The 14,274-nt window shown below is 43.9% G+C and overlaps 1 non-coding gene across 1 annotated transcript; it reads right to left on the bottom strand.

Moving 5' to 3' along the window:
* Positions 1 to 12,726: 12,726 nt before the first annotated feature.
* LOC122944320 lies at positions 12,727 to 12,875 on the bottom strand. The gene has a single exon (XR_006390983.1). It is a non-coding gene; the product is annotated as a U12 minor spliceosomal RNA (small nuclear RNA).
* Between the last annotated feature and the right edge of the window lie 1,399 nt (positions 12,876 to 14,274).

A 14,274-nucleotide genomic window follows, 5' to 3' on the forward strand; every position in this document is an offset into this window, starting at 1 on the left:
TAGTCTCACTGCTCTTACCGTAAAGAGTCTATAGTCTCACTGCTCTCACAGTAAAAAGTCCATAGTCTCACTGCTCTTACAGTAAAGAGTCCATAGTCTCACTGCTCTTACAGTAAAGAGTCTATAGTCTCACTGCTCTTACAGTATAGAGCCCATAGTCTCACCGCTCTTACAGTATAGAGTCCATAGTCTCACTGCTCTTACAGTAAAGAGTCCATAGTCTCACTGCTCTTACAGTATAGAGTCCAGAGTCTCACTGCTCTTACAGTAAAGAGTCCATAGTCTCACTGCTCTTACAGTATAGAGTCCACAGTCTCACCGCTCTTACAGTACAGAGTCCACAGTCTCACTGCTCTTACTGTAAAGAGTCCACAGTCTCTCTGCTCTTACAGTAAAGAGTCCATAGTCTCACTGCTCTTACAGTATAGAGCCCATAGTCTCACCGCTCTTACAGTACAGAGTCCATAGTCTCACCGCTCTTACAGTAACAAATCCTCTTCTATGTTTGTGTGCAAACCTTCTTTCCTCCAGACGCAGAGGATGTCCCCTCGTCACAGTCACAGTCCTGGGGATAAATAGATGATGGGATAGATCTCTGTACTGCCCTTGATATATTTATACATAGTTATTAGATCTCCCCTCAGTCGTCTTTTTTCTAAAGTGAATAACCCTAATTTTGATAATCTTTCAGGGTCCTGTAGTTGCCCCATTCCAGTTATTACTTTAGATGCCCTCCTCTGGACCTTCTCCAGCTCTGCTATATCTGCCTTGTTTACAGGAGCCCAGAACTGTACACAGTCCTCCATGTGTGGTCTGACCAGTGATTTGTAAAGTGGTAGGACTATGTTCTCATCACCGCCATCTATGCCCCTTTTGATGCAACCCATTATCTTATTGGCCTTGGCAGCAGCTGCCTGACACTGGTTTTTGCAGCTTAGTTTGCTGTTTATTTAAAATTCCTAGAACCTTTTCCATGTCAGTGTTACCCAGTGTTTTAACATTTAGTATGTACTGGTGACTTGCATTATTCCTTCCCATGTGCATAACCTTACATTTATCAGTGTTAAACCTCATCTGTCACTTCTCTGCCCAAGCCTCCAATCTATCCAGATCTCTCTGTAGTAGTATACTGTCCTCTGTAGTATATATATACAGTATACTGTCCTCTGTAGCATATATATAGTATACTGTCCTCTGTAGTATATATATATATATATATATATATAAATATTATACTGTCCTCTGTAGTATATATACAGTATACTGTCCTCTGTAGTACATATATATATATAGTATACTGTCCTGTGTAGTATATATATATATATATATATATATATTATACTGTCCTCTGTAGTATATATACAGTATACTGTCCTCTGTAGTATATATATACAGTATACTGTCCTGTAGTGTATATACAATATACTGTCCTCTGTAGTATATATACAGTATACTGTCCTCTGTAGTATATACACTACGTGCAGAATTATTAGGCAAATGAGTATTTTGACCACATCATCCTCTTTATGCATGTTGTCTTACTCCAAGCTGTATAGGCTCGAAAGCCTACTACCAATTAAGCATATTAGGTGATGTGCATCTCTGTAATGAGAAGGGGTGTGGTCTAATGACATCAACACCCTATATCAGGTGTGCATAATTATTAGGCAACTTCCTTTCCTTTGGCAAAATGGGTCAAAAGAAGGACTTGACAGGCTCAGAAAAGTCAAAAATAGTGAGATATCTTGCAGAGGGATGCAGCACTCTTAAAATTGCAAAGCTTCTGAAGCGTGATCATCGAACAATCAAGCGTTTCATTCAAAATAGTCAACAGGGTCGCAAGAAGCGTGTGGAAAAACCAAGGCGCAAAATAACTGCCCATGAACTGAGAAAAGTCAAGCGTGCAGCTGCCAAGATGCCACTTGCCACCAGTTTGGCCATATTTCAGAGCTGCAACATCACTGGAGTGCCCAAAAGCACAAGGTGTGCAATACTCAGAGACATGGCCAAGGTAAGAAAGGCTGAAAGACGACCACCACTGAACAAGACACACAAGCTGAAACGTCAAGACTGGGCCAAGAAATATCTCAAGACTGATTTTTCTAAGGTTTTATGGACTGATGAAATGAGAGTGAGTCTTGATGGGCCAGATGGCTGGATTGGTAAAGGGCAGAGAGCTCCAGTCCGACTCAGACGCCAGCAAGGTGGAGGTGGAGTACTGGTTTGGACTGGTATCATCAAAGATGAGCTTGTGGGGCCTTTTTGGGTTGAGGATGGAGTCAAGCTCAACTCCCAGTCCTACTGCCAGTTTCTGGAAGACACCTTCTTCAAGCAGTGGTACAGGACGAAGTCTGCAAGGTAAGAAAAACATGATTTTCATGCAGGACAATGCTCCATCACACGCGTCCAAGTACTCCACAACGTGGCTGGCAAGAAAGGGTATAAAAGAAGAAAATCTAATGACATGGCCTCCTTGTTCACCTGATCTGAACCCCATTGAGAACCTGTGGTCCATCATCAAATGTGAGATTTACAAGGAGGGAAAACAGTACACCTCTCTGAACAGTGTCTGGGAGGCTGTGGTTGCTGCTGCACGCAATGTTGATGGTGAACAGATCAAAACACTGACAGAATCCATGGATGGCAGGCTTTTGAGTGTCCTTGCAAAGAAAGGTGGCTATATTGGTCACTGATTTGTTTTTGTTTTGTTTTTGAATGTCAGAAATGTATATTTGTGAATGTTGAGATGTTATATTGGTTTCACTGGTAAAAATAAATAATTGAAATGGGTATATATTTGTTTTTTGTTAACTTGCCTAATAATTATGCACAGTAATCGTCACCTGCACACACAGATATCCCCCTAAAATAGCTAAAACTAAAAACAAACTAAAAACTACTTCCAAAAATATTCAGCTTTGATATTAATGAGTTTTTTGGGTTCATTGAGAACATGGTTGTTGTTCAATAATTAAATTAATCCTCAAAAATACAACTTGCCTAATAATTCTGCACTCCCTGTATACAGCATACAGTCCTCTGTAGTATATATACAGTACACTGTCCTCTGTAGTAGATATACAGTATACGGTCCTCTGTAGTAGATATACAGTATACGGTCCTCTGTAGTATATATACAGTATACGGTCCTCTGTAGTATATATACAGTATACTGTTCTCTGTAGTATATATATGTACAGTTTACTGTCCTCTGTAGTATACATATACAGCAAACCGTCCTCTGTAGTATATATACAGTATACTGTCCTCTGTAGTATATATATATATATATATATATAGTATACTGTCCTCTGTAGTATATATATATAGTATACTGTCCTCTGTAGTATATATACAGCATACTGTCCTCTGTAGTATATATTTACAGTATACTGTCCTCTGTAGTATATATACACTGTACTGTCCTCTGTAGTATATATGCGTTAATTTCTTAACGATAATTTGTTTTCCCTTAGTCATAACAGCAGCACATGTGGGGGTTTATCCGCCCCAGTGAAACTGGTAGGACAGACAGAATATTTAATGAAGTAAAGTAATCAAATAAATCCACGCCCCCATTACCTCACTATAAGAGGCCAAACCCCCCATACATCAGTGTGTCATAACAAGAAACTCTCAAAAAACAAAAGGGAGGGATATTTGTGTGCTGCTGTTAGGACTAAGGGAAAACAAATTATCGTTAAGAAATTAACGCTTCCCTTACGTCCTAACCAGCAGCACTTGTGGGGACTTAGCAAGAAGTTAGCCTAAAGGGTAGGGACTTCAATGCTGAATGGAATTCAAAACAGACCGGCCAAAGGCAGTGTCTTCTGATCCCCTGAGGTTGAGTCTATAATGGCTCACAAAGGTAGAATGTGAGCTCCAGGAGGCCGCGGAACAGATCTGTTCCAGTGGAATAAGAGACCTTTCGGCCCAACTAGTAGAGACTGCTCGGGTGGAGTGAGCAGTAACAAAGGCAGGAGGACGTCTATTCTGGGAAGCGAAAGATTCTCTGATGGCCTATCTGATCCATCTCCTTAGAGTAGGCTTAGAGGCCTTCTTCCCTTTATTCCTGCCAAAGAACAGGATAAGAAGATTCTCTGACCTTCTGAACTCCCGGGATCTCTCAATGTAGATTCTCAAACATCTGGCCACATCCAGAGTATGGAGGGAAGTTTCTTCTGCAGAGGAAGAAGAGGAACATAACACAGGCAAAGACACAACTTGATTAATGTTGTGCACAGAGGGCACCTTAGGCAAAAAGGTGGGTAAAAAACGTAAAAGGACTCTGTCCGGTAAAAATAAAGTGCATGGCTCATACGCCGAAAAAGCCTGAAGCTCTGAAATGCGTTTGGCTGAAGTTACGGCCAACAAAAAGGTTACCTTCCAGGATAAAAACGTAAAGTCCACTTCTTCCAAGGGTTCAAAGGGAGGACCACTCAACCCTTTAAGCACCACTGAGAGATCCCACTGCGGTATAGGTCTTGAAATGCTAGGCTTAAGACGTACGGCTCCTTTAAGGAACCTCTTAATCAGAGGGTCTTGATGTAAAGATCTGCCAAAGGCGGCTGACAGAGCAGAGATCTGTACCTTGAGTGTAGAAGGGCTGAGGCCCTTATCTAGTCCATCCTGCATGAACTGTAGAATAGCTGATACTGGAGGATCCTGAGATGGTACTTGATGAGATGCACACCATAGAAGAAAAATGCGCTTTACCCTGGCGTAGGCCTTGACAGTCGCAGGAGCTCTGGAATGAGACATCGTTCTTAAGACCGCTGCTGATAGCCCTTCAGGCTCTAGAAGGGACTCATCAATCTCCAGGCTGTCAGATTGAGTCTGGATGGATCCAGGCAGAGCTGAGTGCCGCGGGACACCAGGTTCTGCATTGGGGGAAGCTTCCAATATTGCCCTCGGCTCATCTGCATGAGCAGGGTAAACCAAGACCTCCTGGGCCAGAATGGAATCACGGCTATTACTGAGGCTTGGTCCTGCCGAATCTTCATCAATACCCTGGGTATCATGGCGATGGGAGGAAAGATGTAGGCCAGCCTGAACTCCCATGGAATTGACAGAGCATCTACTGCCAAGGGATTGTCCTCCCGATACAGGGAACAGAACGTTTCCACTTTGGCATTGAATCTTGTCGCCATGAGATCTATGTCCGGGCGAAAGTGATGAAAGATCTCCTGATTCAGAGACATTTCTCCCAGAGCTGGGACTCCTCTGCTGAGCTGGTCCGCAACCACATTCAGGGACCCCCGAATGTGGACTGCTGAAAGGTGGGAAAGATTCTGCTCTGCCCCAGACAGAATTAGACCTACTTCTGAGAGTAGACTCTGAGACCTGGTGCCTCCCTGTTTGTTGATGTAAGATACCGCAGTAGAATTGTCCGAGCGAACCCTTACAGCCTTGTTTCTGATAAGGGGGAAAAAATGAAAGAGAGCCATCCGAATTGCTCTGAGTTCTCTCAGATTGGATGACATCAAACGCTCTTGAGGGCTCCAGGATCCTTGAACTTGAAGTTCCTCTAGATGGGCACCCCAGCCTAGAAGGGATGCATCTGTCGTCAACAGGATCCAACAAAGTTGGATCAAGGACCTCCCATCTTTGACCTGTTTCCACCACTTCAGTGAGCGGCGAGCTTGAGATGACAGGGAGCACTTTGTCTCTAGCCCTCTGGGAATTCGATCCCATAGACTCAGAACTTCCGCTTGAAGAGGGCGAATATGCCACAAGGCCCAAGGAACCGCATCCACGGCTGCTGACATTAGGCCTAACATCCTCATCAATACTCTGATAGTTACCCGGCGGGGAACCATGAGTTAATCTGCAGTCTTGGAAATGCGTAACTTCCTTTCCGGAGAAAGGTAGAGCGTCATGTTGGCAGAATCTATTATGAACCCCAGAAACCTCCTGGTAGTGGAGGGAGAAATCTCTGACTTCTGCCAATTGATAATCCAGCCCAAGCGCTGGAGGAAGGACTGAGCCTGCAGAAGATGAAGATGAAGCGTCTCTACCGAGTGGGCTTTTAGAAGCCAATCGTCCAGATATGGAATGATCTCCAGGCCTCTCAATCTGAGGGGAGCTACTACAGCCATCACCACTTTGGTGAAGATGTAAGGCGCGGTTGTGATGCCGAAGGGAAGCGCGGCAAACTGAAAATGTTTCACCGTCCCCCTGAGACTCACTGCCACTCGTAGATACTTCCTGTGGGCCTGGCACACAGGGATGTGGAGATAGGCATCCCTTAGATCCAGTGTGACCATCAGGTTCCCTGGGCTCAGGATGCTGATTACCGATTTGATGGTTTCCATCCGGAACCGCCTTTTCTTTATGAATCGGTTGAGGTAGCGGAGATCTATGATCATGCGCCAACCTCCTGTGGCTTTGGGAACAAGGAAAACTGGCGAATAGACGCCGGATCCAATCTCTTCTGGAGGAACCTCCTCCAAGGCCCCTTTCCGCCTGTATTCCAGTATAGACTCCAACACCATTTGCTTCTCGCGTGGAAGTAATCTTGTCAAAACAAATTTTTCTGGGGGAACAGATAAAAATTCTATCCTGTACCCAGTCCTTATTATATTCAGGACCCAGGGATCTGGAACAAACTCTGTCCAGGTATTTAGAAAAAAAGTTAAACGGCCTCCGACTGGGAGGTCTGAAAGAATAGGAGTCAAATTTATGACTGGATCTGACGGAAGGGGAGGGCCGTCACTGGTCGGCTTTATTGTTTTTGTTCCCACCGGAACGATATGATCCTCCCCTCCTGGACCCACGGCCTTGCTGAGGCCTGGATTGGCCCTGAAAGGGTCTGGATCCTCTACCCTGCCTACCCCTACCCTTAGGGGTTTGAGGAAGGCATTTGCCCTTTTTATCGGCAAGACCCTCCATAATGCGGTCCAGTTCAGTCCCAAAAAGCCTTCCTGGCTCGTAAGGGAGGCTGCATAAATTATACTTGGAGGCATTATCTGCCACCCAAGGTTTTAGCCATAGTGGCCTCCTACCCGCTGAAGAGAGGGCCATAGCTTTAGAGGCTAATTTTAACTGTTGTGGGCCAGAGTCACACAGAAATTCCACGGCAAGTAGAATGGACTTAAACTGCGCCAGGATGTCATCACGGGATATGCCAGAGTCGATATCCGACTGCACCTGTCGGAGGCGTCTGGAGGAAGACGGCTACCTCCGTAGAGGATATGGCCACAGATGCAGCAGCAGCAGCAGTGGAGTAAGACCTTCTCAAGGTGCATTCTACCCGCCTGTCCATCGGGTCCTGTAAGTTGGAGCCGTCATCAGTCGGGACAAGAGTCCTCTTAGACAATTTTGCAATTGCCAAATCAACTTTGGGCACAGTGCCCCACTGGTCAAATTGGGATGTCACAATCGGGAACATGGACTTGAAGCGCTTTGAGATGACCGGTGCCTTCTCAGGATGTTTCCATTCTAGCTTCATTAATCGAGACAGAGTCTCGTCCACTTTGAAGGCCCTTGGCCCCCTAGAGGTGGACTCTGAAGCTCCCCCGGGATCAACATCCTGGTCCCCCGACCGGATGGATCTAAGTAACCTCTGGGTCTTCTCTACAGGAAAGGCGTACCTTCCAGCCTCTTCTTCCTCCCCGCTAGACTCAGACGAATGGACTTCGTCCACGGTATGGTAGGCTTCCTCCTGCATAGGAGTGGGTCTCAGAGGAGATCGGACACTGGGTCTTCTGGATGACACAGAATCCCTTAGGGTGTTCATTGAGGACTCCACAAAGTCCTTTACCCAGACTACTACGTCCCGTATGGTAGGCTCCGTATCAGGAGGCAGAGGAGGAGGACGGCAAGAGGGACACCTATTAAATTCATAGGAGTCCGCTAGAGGGGTGTCACAATCCCTACACGCCAAATGCTTGCGCTTGGATGACGACTTGCGCCCAGTCCGATCCCCATCACCGGCAGAGGACATTATCTGCAGAGAAAGAGTTAAAAATGAATGAACAATGTCTATTCATTTGCTAAACAAGGAAGCAGCAAACCTACCAGACACAGGAAAGCTGGTAACTAAAGTAGTCTGCCTCAGTAACCAACACAAGGCTGCAAACAGCACAGCCTGGAAGGACTGAAGGCTTTATATATTCAAATTTGGCGCCCAAATCCTATATATAGGATACTGTCCTCTGTAGTATATATATATACAGTATACTGTCCTCTGTAGTATATATATATATATATATAGTATACTGTCCTCTGTAGTATATATACAGTATACTGTCCTCTGTAGTGTGTATATATATATATATATATATATATATAGTATACTGTCCTCTGTAGTATATATACAGTATACTGTCCTCTGTAGTATATATATATATATATATATATATAGGATACTGTCCTCTGTAGTATATATACAGTATACTGTCCTCTGTAGTATATATATATATATATATATATATATATATATATAGGATACTGTCCTCTGTAGTATATATATATATATATATATATATAGTATACTGTCCTCTGTAGTATATATACAGTATACTGTCCTCTGTAGTATATATATATATATATATATATATAGTATACTGTGCTCTTCCGTGTCAATTCTTAACACAGTTTAGTGTCATCTGCGAAAATTGATATTTTACTGTACAAGCCTTCTACAAGATCATTAATAAATATTTTGAAGAGAATAGGGCCCAGTACTGACCCCTGAGGTACCCCACTAGTGACAGTGACCCCTCCAGTACTAACCTCTGAAGTACCCCACTAGTGACAGTGACCCCTCCAATAATGACCCCTCTAATACTGACCCCTGTGGTACCGCACAAGTGACAATGACCCCTCCAGTACTGACCCCTGAGGTACCCTACTAGTGACAGTGACCCCTCTAATACTGACCCCTCCAGTACTGACCCCTGAGGTACTCCACTAGTAACAGTAACCCCTCCAACACTGACCTCTGAATTACCCCACTAGTGACAGTGACCCCTCCAGTACTGACCCCTGTGGTACCCCACTAGTGACAGTGACCCCTCCAGTAATGACCCCTTTGGTACCCCAATAGTGAGTGACCCCTCCAGTACTGACCCCTGTGGTACTCCGCTAGTGAGTGACCCCTCCAGTACTGACCCCTGTGGTACTCCGCTAGTGAGTGACCCCTCCAGTACTGACCCCTGTGGTACTCCGCTAGTGACAGTGACCCAATCTGAGTGTGTACCGTTAATACCCACCCTCTGTTTTCTATCATTGAGCCAGTTACTTACCCACATACAGACGTTTTCTCCCAGTCCGAGCATTCTCATCTTATATACTAACCTTTTATGTGGTACAGTGTACATATGCTTTGGAGAAGTCCAGATATACGACATCCTTTGATTCGCCGCTGTCAAGTCTAGAACTTACCTCCTCATAGAAACTGATTAAATTAGTTTGACATGACCGATCCCTCATGAAGCTATGCTGATATGGCAGTATTTGCTTATTTCCGTTGAGACGCTCTAATATAGCATCTCTCAGAAAACCTTCAAACAGTTTACCCACGACAGATGTTACACTTACCGGCCTATAGTTTCCAGGCTCTGTTTTTGGACCCTTTTTGAATATTGGCGCCACATTTGCTATGCGCCAATCCTGTGGGACATTCCCTGTCAGTATAGAGTCTGCAAATATCAGAAATAAGGGTCTGGCTATGACATCGGGGTGTATGCCATCTGGTCCTGGCGATTTGTCTATTTTAATATTTTTAAGATGCTGTTGTACTTCTTCCTGGGTCAGACAGGGCACTTTTAATGGGGAATTTATTTTTACATTCTGTATTTCATCTGACAGTTTATTTTCCTCAGTGAATACAGTGGAGAAAAAAATATTTAACAGCTTTGCTTTCTCCTCGTCGCTCTCTGCGACTCCCCCCTCATTACTCTTTAAAGGGCCGACACCTTCAGATTTATACTTTTTAACATTTATATAATTGAAGAACATTTTAGGGCTAGTTTTACTCTCTTTGGCAATTAATCTCTCGGTCTCTAGTTTGGCCGCTTTTATTTGTTTTTTACATGTTCTATTTATTTCCTTATAGTTTTTCAGTGCTTCCTCACTACCTTCCTGTTTTAGTGTTTTATATTCTTTCTTTTTGTCATTTATTGCTTTCTTTACAGTTCTGTTTATCCACATTGGTTTCTTTTTGTTCCTTAACCCTTTATTCCCATATGGTATGTACCTCTCACAATGAGATTTTAGGATGTTTTTAAAGATTTCCCATTTTGTGGCTGTATTTTTATTTTTGAGGACTTTGTCCCAGTTACTTAGGCCTATGGCCTCTCTTGTTGTCTAAATTTAGCTGTTTTGAAGTCTGGTATTTTTGTTCCTCCCTGTAGAAACGCTCTTTTGAATGATAATTGGAAGGTTATTACTTTATGGTCACTATTTCCCAGGTGTCCCCCGACCTGCACGTCTGTTGTTCTGTCAGGTCTATTGGTTAGTACTAAGTCCAGTATGGCCGTCCCTCTAGTCGGGTCCAGGTCTCAGTTTCCCAGTCTATATCTGCAGAGTTCCCCCATAATAACCACCTCATTATGATTTGCCGCCTCGTCTGTCTCGTTTAGTAGTAGATTTTCTGTGGACTCTGGTATATTAGGTGGTTTATAGTAAACTCCTATTAGTAATTTATTATAGTTTTTGCCTCAATGTATTTCTACCCACAGTGACCCCACATGTCCATGTCCCTTACTTATATCTTCCCGGACTGTTGGCTTTAGACAGGACTTTACATAAAGGCAGACCCCTCCGCCTCTCCGGTTTTGACGATCCTTTCTAAACAGACTGTAACCTTGTTAAATAAATAAATAATTAAAAAGTATAAATATTAGGTATCGCCGCGTCTGTAATAACTTGGTCTATAAAAATATACCATGACCTAACCCCTCAGGTGAATACTGTAAAAAAAAAAATAGCAATAGTGTAATAGCAAGCGATCCAAAATAGTGCCAATCAAACCGTCATCTCATCCCGCAAAAATCATACCCCACCCAAGATAATTGCCCAAAAACTGAAAAAACTATGGCTCTCAGATTATGGAGACACTAAAACATGATTTTTTTTTGGTTTCAAAAATGAAATCATTGTGTAAAACTTACATAAATAAAAAAAAGTATACATATTAGGTATCGCCACATCCGTGACAACCTGGTCTATAAAAATACCACATGATCGAACCTCTCAGATGAATGCTGTAAATAAAAAATAAAAACAGTGCCAAAACAATTTCTTGTTACCTTGCCTCACAAAAAGTGTAATATAGAGCAACCAAAAATCATATGTACCCTAAACTAGTACCAGCAATACTGCCACCCTATCCTGTAGTTTCTAAAATGGGGTCACTTTTTTGGAGTTTCTACTCTAGAGGTGCATCAGGGGGGGCTTTAAATGGGACATTGTGTCAGAAAAACAGTTTAGCAAAATCTGCCTTCCAAAAACCGTATGGCATTTTTGGCAAATTTGGTATTTTTTTATAAATAAAAATGAATTTTTTGGACTCCATTTTACCAGTGTCATGAAGTATAATATGTGATGAAAAAACAATATCAGAATGGCCTGGATAAGTCAAAGCGTTTTAAAGGGAACCTGTCACCGGGATTTTGTGTATAGAGCTGGGGACATGGGTTGCTAGATGGCCGCTAGCACATCCGCAATACCCAGTCCCCATAGCTCTGTGTGCTTTTATTGTGTAAATAAACCGGTTTGATACATATGCAAATTACCCTGAGATGAGTCCTGTCCCTGACTCATCTCACATACAGGACTCATCTCAGATTAATTTGTATATGTATCAAACCGGTTTATTTACACAATAAAAGCACACAGAGCTATGGGGACTGGGTATTGCGGATGTGCTAGCGGCCATCTAGCAACCCATGTCCCCAGCTCTATACACAAAATCCCGGTGACAGGTTCCCTTTAAAGTTATCACCACATAAAGTGACACTGGTCAGATTTGCAAAAAATTGTCTGGTCCTTGAAGGTGAAAATGAGCCCAGTCCCTAAGGGGTTAAGGGCTTTATATTGCTGCAACCTGGTCATTAGACTCCGTGTATTGTTCTGATGACTCGCGATTCTTTAAGTCAATGAGTCTATAACTAAGTGCAATCATTCCATCCCTTTAACTAGTAGACTCATCAGATTCTTAGACTCAGCGCTTGTGCTTCACAGATCTGATTGGCTGCGGGCAGGGGCAGGGGCAGGGGCAGGCCTGGCAGGCCTGGCAGGCAGAAGGCTGGCTTCCACTGTCGGATCATATTACACCAGACCTGCTGCTGGATCCTCTGCCGTGTACTGAGTCTGACTGAGCGGCTTCACACCGATCATCAGTCAGATGAATCCACTCCTCCGGTTCAGTGAAAGGAATCGATTCAAAAGAAGGATTCGTTCATGAACCGAACATCACTATTATACGGTATATACACTGCGTTCACAGACCTGGAACAGTTTTGTTTTTTGGGAGATGGAGCTGTTCAGGGCTTGTGGCTTTTGCTGGACTTAAGCAAAAACACTGCACTACTACTCCTATTCTCCTCTATCATTACACTATGCACTCCTACTCCCATTCTCCTCTATTCATTACACTGTGCACTCCTACTCCCATTCTCCTCTATCATTACACAGTGCACTCCTACTCCCATTCTCCTCTATCATTACACAGTGCACTCCTACTCCCATTCTCCTCTGTCCTTGCACACAATCAGGGGTCGGGCAGATCACTGCTCCTGAAGGTCCTGCAAAGTAGGCAGATCCTCCTTGGGGCAACCTGTACCCATCCAAAAATTCCTCTCACATGAGCAGTGAGGAGCCAGCGTCACCCGGACTCATTATTTTCCTTACTCATTAGTTTAAGGCATACCCTCCCTGTGTGGCCCCGGAGTTGTGGCCCTGGAGAGCGCCATGTCTGTATCAGGGAGAGGTATTTGGCGCCTCCAGTGGTGGATGGTGGAATTACATGGAATCAGTGCGGAGTGATGAGGATGGGGACGGACAATCCTGAGATAATCCTTCAATGATCTATCCAGGAATGATCAGCGCAGGTGAAATGCATGATGGTAAATAAATCCCTGCAATGGTGCACTACAATACATGCAAATTAAAATATAAGGCTGAACCCTCACACTAGATGTTAAAATGAGACTTTAGCCAATATATTCCATTCAAGAACATATCGGAGCCCGCGCACCCCGTCAAGGTATCTCAGTTGGCGTGGGACCTACCGCTAAACCTATTTTCATTAGCATATATTGTAGTGCACCTTTACAGTGATTTATTTATTCTCTTAGTCTAATCCACACATTATTCCATATCGTGTAGGATTTTTTTGTGGCACATGTGGTCGGCTGCTGGCATCCTCCATTGTACGCATTAATTGCTGGGGATTGCCGTTTGCAGCGGATCACGTAGAGGAACTGCTTCCCTTTCGTCTTAACAGCAGCACAAGTGGGGTATTTGCCCCTGTGAAGCTGGTCAGGACAGGCGGGATTTTTATTGAACAAAAAATTTCTGCCTAAGTATCCTAATTAGTAATGAACTAACTGGACGGGGTTGCTTTTTTATTGTCCTGTGGACTCCAGGACAGGCCAGACTCCTTACTGGAGTCTCCCATTTGTTATACTTAAGAGAGTTGGGGAACTTCAGGCTCTGGGGGCTTCCGAGCCCTATTTAAATTTCCTTCAGGACAAGGTCCTGTTAAGGTTCTTGCCAACCTTTTTGCCAAAGGTTCCTACCTTTTCTAATATCAATCAGACAACTTTTTTTACCGGCTGCGTCTTCTCCCGAGGAAGAAAGCCTCCGTACATTGGACATCTCAAGAGGTCTTAGGGTGTATTTGGACAGAACAAATTATTTTAGAAAATCAGAAAACCTCCTTCTGACCTATTCAGGGAAGAACAGGAGTCTGAAGGCCTCCAAACCCACTCTGAGCAGGTGGATTAAAGAAGCAATCCGTCTGGCTTTTCTGTCCCAAGACTTGACGCCTCCTTCCTTTGTCTCCGCCCATTCTACCAGGGCTGTATCCTCCTCTTATGCAGAGAAGAAACTGATCCCTTTAGATCAGATTTGTGCAGCCGCTTCTTGGAGTTCTCTGAACACCTTCATCTCACATTATCGTCTAGAGGCCGGACAAGCGGAGGGAATGGCCTTTGGACAATCCGTTTTAAGTGCCGCCCTCTCCTAAGAGGGAAGTAGGGAGCCCTCCCAATTTGGGTGAGGTTTCTTGCTACTTCCCCACTTGTGCTGCTGTTAGGACGAAAG

The sequence above is a fragment of the Bufo gargarizans genome, chromosome 7 (assembly GCF_014858855.1).
Source record: "Bufo gargarizans isolate SCDJY-AF-19 chromosome 7, ASM1485885v1, whole genome shotgun sequence".
NCBI lineage: Eukaryota > Metazoa > Chordata > Amphibia > Anura > Bufonidae > Bufo > Bufo gargarizans.